The sequence below is a fragment of the Hordeum vulgare genome, chromosome 3H, assembly GCF_904849725.1.
Source record: "Hordeum vulgare subsp. vulgare chromosome 3H, MorexV3_pseudomolecules_assembly, whole genome shotgun sequence".
Lineage (NCBI taxonomy): Eukaryota > Viridiplantae > Streptophyta > Magnoliopsida > Poales > Poaceae > Hordeum > Hordeum vulgare.
Genome location: NC_058520.1, coordinates 369,528,556 through 369,540,358, shown reverse-complemented (window position 1 = coordinate 369,540,358; position 11,803 = coordinate 369,528,556).

Below are 11,803 nucleotides of genomic sequence, written 5' to 3'. Positions count from 1 at the left end.
GCAGTGTGGTGCAAGAGCTACACCGGCGAGCGTCTCCGGCGCTTCTCTGCAAAGCAGAGGAAGCGCCCCCCCTCCTCCTCCATGTACTTACCTAGTTTGGTTCCCCATAGGGAAGAACCTCCCCTCTAGCCCACTGGAAACCGAGCCAGCACGCAACACACGACCAGGGTTCGACTCCCCCTCGCACCAATTCTTTTCTTTCTGTGTTTACTTGTTTTCCTGATGTAGCATGCGGCAGATCTAGCATATGGGGTTAACTTCCCCTAAGTGTTCAACTCCACCTAGGTAGCCCAGTGGTTAGTTGCATTGTATGTTGGGATGAGGTAGTGGGTTCGACCCCTACAACTCCCCTTTTATTTCTTGTGCATATGTTTTTAGTTGTGTCACTAACAAGTGGGCCCAGGGCCCACATGTCATGCACTCGGTCCCTGGTTTCTATGACTAGTGGGCCCTATCTGATAGGATAGCTGTTAGTCTTATTTTTTCCCTTTATTTATTTCTATTTGTTATGATGATCCCATTTTGGAATAGTTCCATATGGATACTGCTATTATGGTATATGCCAAATAGGGCAAGCTCAAGAACAACCATGTTCTTGACATTGTTGTAGTTTGATTCTGTGCTAATTTTCTTTCACTATTTGTGGTGTTTTTCTGCATGCAACATGGGCAGTATGATATATGGATTCAGGGTAGAAAATCCCAAGGAATCCAATGGTGGTACTACAATCTGGTTTGGAGTATTTTGGTAGAAAGTCAACTTGTGGTGAGGTGGCACTTGATTATCTGTGTAGGGTGGCTTATGAGCATGGTTAGAGGTTGTGCATGCATGCATAATTATGTCTGTGGCGTCATCATTTTCTTGGGATTTCTTTCCTGCTTGTTTCTTTTGGGTAGCTACTGGGGCCAGAAACGAGTTCGAAGAGTCCTATGAGTTCGTGCACGAAGATCAGGAACAGTTCCACTGTGAGGAAATCACAGGCAAGATGATCGTGACCTTGACACTGTTTCTAGCTTTGTTATGCCTAGTGTTGCGTTTCTTTCGTTACATCTCTGCTGCCTACCACATGATATATAGGCCATCAAACATTGCCATGAAACGTCAAACACCTCCCCTACTTGCAATATAGTTTGGCTAAGTTAGGCTTGCTCAACCACTAATTATTAGCGTTGCTAGTTGGAGGTGCCAGCTGGTCCATGTGATAACATGGGAATTTGATATCATCATATTTATTTGCTATTTAATTAATGCAACTATATACTTGGTAAATAGAGGAAGGCCTAGCCTTTTGCCGGGTGATTTGTTCCGTTGTTGCCGCCTTAGTTTCCGCTACCGGTGTTTTATTCCATAACTGAGCGCTCCTAACACGTTCGGGGTTGTTATGGGGACCCCCTAGATAAATCGGTTAGTTTTAAGACTTGTCTGGGAAGACCCAACTTTGGTGTTACTTTCCTAACAACTTAATAAAAAAGCATAGGGAATAGCTACCCCGAGGAACTTCATCAACCCCCAGGCCAGTGCTCCTCATGAGTGTTGGTCCAACCCAGAGCCGTTTGCGGGGCCAACCCGGGGTAACCCAGGAGATGTCTATCAGGCCATCGTACGCTGTTCTTATCCATCGTGTCCTGAGACTGAGATACGCGTCTCTTATCAGGGTCATCGACACGTCGGGCGGTCTTGCTGGACTTGTCTTACCTTGGCGATATATCTTGCACATTGGGAGTCCGGTGAGACTTTGGGACTTCTCAAAGTTGAGGTTTTCCTCTAATGAATCCTACGAGACCGCGAGTTTCATGGTTGAGGATTACTATGCGGTCTGTGGTAATTTGTGATGGACTAGTTGGAGCACCCCTGCAGGGTTTAGTATTTCGGAAAGCCGTGCTCGCGGTTATGTGGCAAATATGGATATTTTGTTAACATCTAGTTCTAGATAACTTAAATTAATTCAAATAATAACTTGCCAACTATGTGCATAACCATGACTGTTTATTTCAGAGCTCCTTTTGTGATCGAGAGCATGGTGGGGTTATGAATGACGTAAGTAGGTGTTCAAGATCACTTAGTGATCATTCTAGTCTTCGACTGTCTTACATAGACCACCATATTTTATTTCTGTTCTTCGTAAGTTAGCCACCATATATGCTTAGGATGCTGCAACTCAAACACTTAACTCTAACTTACCTATTTAACTTAGTTAGAGTCGATACCAAGTTTACTGCAAACACCCACAGGTACAGGTACCCCAGATGCAGGTGTTCCTGAGGATACCCAGCTGAGGTGGGAGTTTGACGAAGACAATGGCAAACTGTATGTGATGTATCCCGAGGACTAGAGGCACTTGGTCGTGATCGTGGGACTAGCAAGGCCGTATAGCATGATTTTTCCGTTTATCTTATCCATAGACGGACCATGCCTTATGTATGAACAATGAATGCTTGTGTGGATTGTAATCTAGCATGTGGCGAGTGTAAGCCAAATATTATACTCATCTCTCTATTTATGTAATGGCAATGTTATCCTGCTTGCGATACGCTTAGATGTGACCCTTTCCCCTTTTGAGGCCTCGCCCCCAAATAAGGAAGGTGCCGCATTTTAGGTTACACAGATAGATCAAGACGCTTGATAAAACTTTCAGTGCATACATACCTTGACAAGATTTTGAAGGAGTTCAAAATGGATCAGTCAAAGAAGGAGTTCTTGCCGGTATTGTAAGGTGTAAATTTGAGTAAGACTGGAAGTCGGACCACGACAGAAGAAAGAGAAAGGACGAAGGTCACTCTTATGCCTTAGCCATAGGCTTTATAGTATATCATGTTGTGTACCGCACCTAGTGTGTGCCTTGCCATGAGTCTGTCAAGTGGTATAAAAGTGATCCAAGAGTCGATCATTGGACAACGGTCAAAATTATCCTTTGTAACTTGAGGACTTAGGAAATGTTTCTCGATTATGGAGGTGATAAAATAGTTCGTCGTAAAGGGATACGTCGATGCAAGCTTTGACACCAATCCGAATGACTTTGAGTAGCAAACCGGATTTATATAGTGGATCAGTCATTTGGAATAGGTCCAAATGGAGCATGGTAGTGGTATCTACAGTATTACATAGAGATTTGTAAAATACACACGGATCTGAATGGTGCAGACCCATTGACTAAAATATCTCTCACAAGCAAAACATGATCAAACCCCATAACTTATTGAGTGTTAATCACATGGTGATGTGAACTAGATTATTGACTCTACTGCAAGTGGGAGACTATTGGAAATATGCCCTAGATGCAATAATAAATTAGTAGTTATTATATTTCCTTGTTCATGATAACCTTTATTATCCATGCTGGAATTGTATAGATTGGAAACTCGAAATACATGTGTGTATACATAGACAACACACTGTCCCTAGTGATCCTTTGTTGGACTAGCTCGTTGATGAAAATGGTCAAGGTTTCCTGGGCATAGACATGAGTTGTCATTTGATAATGGGATCACATCATTAGGGTAATGATGTGATGGACAAGACCCAAACTACAAACATAGCACATGACCGTGTCAGTTTATTGCTATTGTTTTCGACATGTCAAGTATTTGTTCCCATGACCATGAGTTCGTGCAACTCATTGACACCCGAGGAGTACCTTGTGTGTATCAAATGTCGCAACATAACTCGGTGACTATAAAGATGCTCTACAGGTATCTTCGAGGGTGTTTGTTGAGTTGGCATGGATCAAGACTAGGATTTGTCACTCCGTGTAACAGAGAGGTATCTCAGGCCCGCTCGGTAATACAACATCACAACAAGCTTGCACGCAAAGTGACTAAAGAGTTATCCACGCGGTCTTGTATTACAGAATGAGTAGAGAGACTTACCGATAACGAGATTGACCTAGGTATGGAGATACCGATGATCGAATCTATGGCAAGTAACATGACAATATACGGAATTGATTGAATCCTTGATATCGTTGTTCGACCGATAAAGATCCTCATTGAATATGTAGGAGCCAATATGGGCATCCAGGTCCCGCTATTGGTTATTGGCCGGAGAGTGTCTCGGTCATGTCTGCATAGTTCTCAAACATGTAGGGTCTGCACACTTACGGTTCGGTCATGATTTGGTACTAATGAGTTACATGTGATGGTAACCAAAAGTTGTTCGGAGTCCCGGATGAGATCCCGGACGTCGCGAGGAGCTCTGGAATGGTCCAGAGGTAAAGATTGATATATAGGAAGTTGGTATTCGAGGTCCGAAAAAGTTCTGGAACTTACCAATTATGTGACAGGAATGCTCGAAGTGTTCCGGGATTTCACCGGGCGGTCCACCTTCCCTGAAAGGCCCCATGGGCTTTGAGAGGAGGTGCACCAGCCCATGGTGGGATGTCTGCCCCTCCCACCAAGGCCCATACAGCTGGACTTTGGTGGAGGGCTGGCCCAAGGGTGGCGCCACCCTTCCTTGGTGGGAAAGACACCTTGGCCGCCGCCCCAAGCCATAGGGAAAACCCTAGGGGCCGCCGGCCTCAACCCCTCCTCGTAAATATATGTGAGGGGAGGGAGGGCTACAACAACCTAAGACGTGGTACAACCTCGCTCTCTCCCTCTAGATCGTCTCCTCTTCTAGTTTTTCGGTAGTGTTTGGCGAAGCCCTGCTGCGACGGCTACATCACCACCAATGTCACATTGTTGCGCTACCGAGGAAATCATCTACCACTCCTCCCTCGCTTGCTGGATCGAGGAGGAGGATACATCATCGAGTTGTACGTGTGCTGAACACGGAGGTGTCGTCCGTTCGACACTAGATCGGGAGTTCACGGGACGGATCATGATTGGATCGTGAAGACATACCACTACATCAACCGTGTTTTTTAATGCTTCCGCTAAGCGATCTACAAGGGTATGTAGATACAATCTCTCCTCTCGTAGATGTGCATCTCCTAGATTGATCTTGGTGAGCGTAGGCAATTTTTTGTTTCCCATGCAACATTCCCCAACACCCAGATATTGTTACTTCCATTGATTCGTTTATATTTGAGCTTATGTATTTGAGCTCTCGAGACCCGTGGCTTGTAATATAAAGCTTGTATTATTTCATTTGTGTCTAGATTTGTGTTTTCATATCTTCCTGTGAGTCCATGATCTTGTTCATACGCTTTTGTGTGTATGATTAGCGTACTCTTAAGGCGGGGGCCTCACACACCCCAAGTCAATAATACATGAAGTCTCAAGCATCTATGCTTGGGGATGTTACACATCCCACCTCCCTTCATCAACCAAATATGTGTTAGCCTATGTTGATCCCAAGTTTTTATTCGTTCACATGATATGTGCTATTCTTGGCGTGACTTTTGTTTTGTTTGATATTTTAATAAAATCTCAGACCTAAAATATTTATTGAGAGAGATTCCTCACATAGCTATTTAATTGTTTCAATAATTACTGATCTTCACTTATATCTTTTGATAGTTGTTTGATGTTTACTCTTGTGCTTCACCTATACCCTAAGAGTAAATTGTGAATGAATGAAATATCATAAATCTGAAATTATCAATGTGATTTATGCTTAGTAGTAGTTTCACATTTGGTTTAGGTAGTAAAATCTATTGAATTTTGATAATCACAGTATTGGTCATACAATCAATGCATGAATGATTGCTATAAGAAAGAGAAATTTCACATACAAATATATTATCTTGGACATCATTTCTGATTTTGCATACCCATTAATTATTTTCAAATTTGATCAAATAGTTTAAGTTGGACAAGGAAGACAAAGTAATTGTTATGTTTGGTTATATTTGCATAAAAGTTATATTGCTATGGATCCTCCAAAATTTTGGTTCTTTTTTAGAACCTTCTACTTGCCAAACTTTGTACTAAGTAGAGATTCTACTTGTGCATCCAAATCCTTGAGCCAAGTTTCTGCCATGAGTCCACCATACCTACTAATGCTTGTGATCTACGTTGGGTTTTCCATGAAGATGAACATGTGATGCAGCACAATATAGGTAAGTATTTCCCTCAGTAAAGATCCAAGGTTTACCGAACCAATAGGAGTAACAACCAACCCCCTTCTTCAGCAACTGCACACAAAAGAAAGAAACACTTGCACCCAACGCGGGCAAGAGGGTTGTTAATCCCCTTGTCTCGTTATTTGCAAGCAAGTAAGTAGTGAGGTTGGAAGTTGCAATGTGAAAAATAAATAACAAGTAATCAAAGGCAGCTAGGGAATTGTAGCATTTGTAAATTTATAAGTGAATAGTCTCGAGGACCATAGTGTTCTCTAGTGACATCTCTCATGAAAGCAAGCATACGGCGGGTAGACAAATTACTGTTGGGCACTTGATAGAAAGTGGATAGTTATGAGATATTCATGGAAATGATCATGTATATATGGGCATCACGTCTATAAGCAAATAGGTCAATTCCTTCCTGCACCTATTACAATTATTCCATCCATCGACCGCTATCCATCATGCATCTAGAGTATTAAGTACAACAGAGTAATGCTTAGAGAACAATGACTTGTTGTAGACAAAGAGAACTCAATTAATATGAATTAACACCATCATTTTATCCTTAGTGGAAAAAATACAAAGACGTATCTTGTCCCCTACTACGTCACTAGGATATAGAAATCTGTCAGAACCCACTACAATGCACCTCTCTCACTCAAGAAAGATCAATCTACTTGGCCAAAGCAGATCAATAGCTCGAAGGAAGCTATGATGATCATCCACATAAGAATCATATTTGGAATTCATATAACACTCAAATATTATTTATCATGAATAATTTGAACATAAACTCACAATTCATCGGATGCCAATAAACACACCACAAAAAGAGTTACATCAGATAGATTAAAGCGAAGATGTGATGATCATTGTATTCAAGATCAAGGGGGAGAGAGAGAGATATCCATCTAGGTACTAACTATGGACACGTAGGTCTTTGGTGAACTACTCATACATCACCAAGAGAGCAGCGAGGTTGATGTAAAGATCCTCCATGATCAATTCCCCCTCCAGCAGGGCACTGGGAAAGGATTCCAGATGGCCTCACGGCGGAACAGAAACTTGTGGCAGCGAAAAAAGTGTTTCGGGGTGCTCCCTATGATTTCTAGGATTAATGTGAATTTATAGGACGAATAGGTACGCTAGGAGGCAGCCGAGGGGAGCATGAGGCAATAGGGCGCGACCACTACCCTAGCTGTGCCTTGTTGTGTGGTTCTCCTCTCATGAGGCTTCAGGCCTCCTCCCAAAGCTTCCAGATCTTCTTTTGGTCCAGAAAAATCACCAAAACGTTTTGTGGCAATTGGACTTTGTTTGGTACTGTAAACTTGAAAAGCTAAAAACACGCAGAAAACAACAACTGGAACTAGGCACTGAGTCAATAGTTAGTGCTAAAAAATAATAGAATTGATGTACATATACACAAAAAGTATTCTGGAAAGATAATATAATAACATGGAACAATAAAAAATTATAGATACGTTGAAGACATATGACATATCACCATCCCCAATCTTAATTCATGCTCGACTCGAGTAGGTAAATTGTAAAAAAAATAATTTTTGATGTGACATGCTACCCAACATGTAATCTATTACACGGTTGATCATTGACAAACAATGAATTCAAAAACAACATAACAATGCTTATAAACACAAGCAACTAAGTCATCAAGTTTCAAAGCGTACGATCTTTAAAGAATGTTCACCCCGTATTCATTTTATCATATAAATATAGCATGACTGCATCCTCACCACATAAATACAAATGTTAAGCACCACGGTGTCAAGTTAGGCAATAGGATCATAATTTTTAACATGCTTCATCTTTTTATTACTTGCACAATATATGAGCATGAACCATGGATATATCATAAAGGTGGAATTGAATATGGTGGTAGGTTTGAAAGGGGTGAATGCAGAGAAGAAAGTCTCGCATCAACTAGGCTTATCAATGGGCTATGAAGATGCCCATCAATAGATATCAATGTGAGGAGTAGGGGTTGCCATGCAACGGATGCACTAGAGATATAAGTGTATGAAAGCTTAAATGAAGCAAAGTGGGTGTGCATCTAACTTGCTCGCTCATGAAGACCTCGGGCATTTGAGGAAGCCCATCATCGGAATATGCAAGCCAAGTCCTGTAGTGTAAAATTCGCACTAGCATATGGAAGTGACAAATCAAGAGACTATCTATATGAAGAACATGGTGCCACTTTGAGGCACAAGTATGGAATGAGAGGTAGTAGCACTGTCCCTTCTCTCTTTTCTCTCATTTATTCATTTCTTCTCTTTTTCACTTTTTTACTTTTTCTTCTGTCTCTTTTTTCCCTTTTTTATTTTTTATTTTTTGTCCGGAGTCTCAACCCGACTTTCGGGCGATTCATTGTCTCCCTCATCCTTTCCTCATTGAGACATTGCCCTAATGATGATGGTCATCACACTTTTATTTACATACAACTCAATATGAAGACTAATATGATATGACTCTATATGAATGCCTTTGGCAGTGTACCAGGATGTGCAATGATCTAGTATATAAAAATATATTAAAATATGGACAAACCATGTAAATATCATGCTAGCTATCTTACGATCATGCAAAGCAGTATGTCAATGGAAGTATAAGTCATATGAAGTGACGGTGGGAGTTGCATGGCAATATATCTTGGAATGGCTATGGAAATGCCATGATAGGTAGGCATGCTGGCTATTTGAGGAAGATATATAGTGGCTTATGTGCAACAGAGCATATCATTTCACGGGATTTTGATGCACCGGCAAAAGTTGCACCGATCCTTGAGGTGAGAATGGGCAATGCACGGTACCTAAGAGGCTAGCAAATATGTGGAGGTGAGAGTGTGTATATACATGGATTCACATTAGTCATAAATAAATCAAATACTTATTACAAGATTTGATTAGCTTTCTCTAAGAAAAGCACTACTCGCATGCTCCAAGGGAGGAGGTTGGTAGGAGTTAACCATCGCGCGACCCCGACTAAAACAACACTAGGATTTCAGCAAGGAATAATATGTTCACGCTTCATCACCATGCCATAAAAATATTTGGATGAACAGCAAGTTAACACCTCTAATTCACGATACTCTTATCAACCAATGATCATATACTCATGTTTTTCACATTGCCTCATTAATATCAATAACCATGATTTCTCTTTTACGTGCTACATGTGGTTTTTATTATGCACTCATTGAATACCTATTATTTTCAAACTAATATTATAACCCATGAAAATTAATGTCGCTCTTTATTAACTCTCAAACAAAATATAAGTGAAGAACAAGAATGCAATTATTTCAATAAAATTTATATGCCGTCATTCTCTAAAATATATAAGTAAAGTACTACGGCAACTACTAAGCTCAAAAGATATAAGTGAAGCAAAAATAATATTCTAACAAATCATGGTGATCGTGTGTTTCTCTCAAGTAGGTATATTGAAAGAAAAATAATTGTGGGCAACCAAAACAAAACAAACAAACTAAAGCAAATAACGCTCCAAACAAAACTCATATCATGTGATGAATAAAATTGTACCTCCAAGTGACATACCAATGGATTGAAACGAAAGAGGGGATGCCTTCCGGGGTATCCCCAAGCATTGACGATTGAGTCTCCTTAGAATATTAACTTGGGGTGCCTTGTGCATCCCCAAGCTTAGGCTCTTGTCGCTCCTTATTCCTTCGCCCATCGCACACAAAACTTGAATACTTCAGCACACAAAACTGAATAGAAACTTTGTGAGGTCCCTTAGTATAATAAACATATAAAATACTTTAGGTATTGTTAAAAATTGTCTCATATTTTATTATTGCATAAGGTACATTATTCTAACTTCTCCATGAATTATAACCCCGATATAATCCATAGCATCATCAAAACAAGCAAATTGTGCATGCAAAAAATAGAAATTGTCTAAAAGCGAACACTCTCGAATGATATACTTAATTATCATACTTATGTAACTGAAAACATTTTGAAAAAATAGGAATACCTGGGGAATTTGTATATAAATACCATGTAAAACTTTCATATCAGAAATACGTTCCGGTAAAATCAGAGAAATTGTGCACTATACGCTAAAGTTTCTATTTTTGCACCGTATCTATTCTACTAATCATGCAAGTCATCCCAAAGGTTCTACTGGGCACAAACACTAATTTAAACAAAAAAAAACATAATTATTATAGAGTCAACAATCTTTTCATGCCGCACAAACATAAAGTAATTGCAAAAATTAAGATAACTATTGGGTTGCCTCCCAACTAGCGTTATTGTTTTATGCCTCTAGCTAGGCATAATGCATATGATTTAAGTGTTGTCAGCTTTGACACTCCACCCATAAGTAGCCCCCATGATAGATTCAGAAGGTGGTTTGATTATATTTCTAGGGAAGTGTTCCATGCTGTCGGGGCAGGTACGCACATGGCCACCTATTGGACGTTTTGGGGTCCCTGTTGTGGTTTGGCGAGGAGCTCGTATCGCACAAAGAGAACAGAGCACGGGGAAACACAATAATGAGACTTGGGGATTTTTACCCAGGTTGGGGCTGCTGCGAAGCGTAAACCGTACTCCTACTTTTGGTGGATTGATTGAGGAACCTGAAGTTTGCACCGAGCTATTTCTCGGTAGGGGTTGCCAGGGAAAGCTAGCATGCGAGTGTGCTTCCACTTGGCTCTAACCAACCATGTGTCGAATCCCTAGGCGTTTGATTTGCCAAAGGTCTGAATCCCTTCCTAGGTTGCCTCGGGCCTCCTTTTATAGCTCAAAGGAGCGTCCATAGTGGCAACTAACATGATTATATAGCCAATAGTGCTATCATACGTAACTCTGGCACTTACGATAGAGCGCCATAATGCGGCCCTAGGTGGCGAGCGGGGATGCATTCCCGGCAGGCCTTTGCCACCCGTGAGCTGGCCACAGCCTGAGGTCTTGACAGGTTGTAAACTTTCTTCCGTCACACCGCCACATAGCAAGCGAGAGCCACTTGGCCACTTGGGAGCTCGACACCTCATCGAAAAGTGACTGGTGTAGCGATGAGATGGAGCTGTGGTAGATAGGCTCCCTCCTGTCGGGGAGGTCCTTTGTCTTCTTGATGCCCTCCTCTTCCCCCGGCAGGCGCCAAGGGCTCTTGGCGCGTCTTGGGTTGTTGGTGCTTCTCTTGATGGGTGGTGCCTCCAATGCATGTGCACAAGTCAGGGGGACTAGGAACCATATTACTAGTGCACCGAGAGGAGCCCTGGGCCTAGCCCAAACGCACTCGCCCAACATCGTTGGGTCAGGCCCAAAGTCATGCATGGGCGAGGGGTTCGCGGGGAGGCGTCTTCCACCACATCGTTCCGTGCCGGACCACCACCTCAGGTTGTTTCCGCCACACGTGCCGCATGCACCGCGGGAATCTTGTGGCGGGTGCGCGTGGCTTAAATGCCTGGTTGTGGCAGGAGCCGCAACATCATGGATTGGATTGATGGGCTAGATACCTATTCTCCTATGAGGGTATGAAACAACATAGGTTCAGGTTGGTTGTGGACCTTGGAGCGCAGGAGAGCCAGCCCCCCGTGCCTCCCCTATAAAAGTGGGTGGGGTGCGGGAGACGATGCTCATCCATTCTTCTCCTTGCCTCCAACCTAGGGTTGCTTGGTCTTGTTCTTCTCTTCGGGTTCCTGGAGGTGGCCTTTATTGTTGGCCATGGTGGGGAAGCGTGGGCATCCCCCATCCTCCATGGGGGTCGCAAGATCTTCCCGTTCGGATCATGCATCCACTTCAGCAGTAGCGC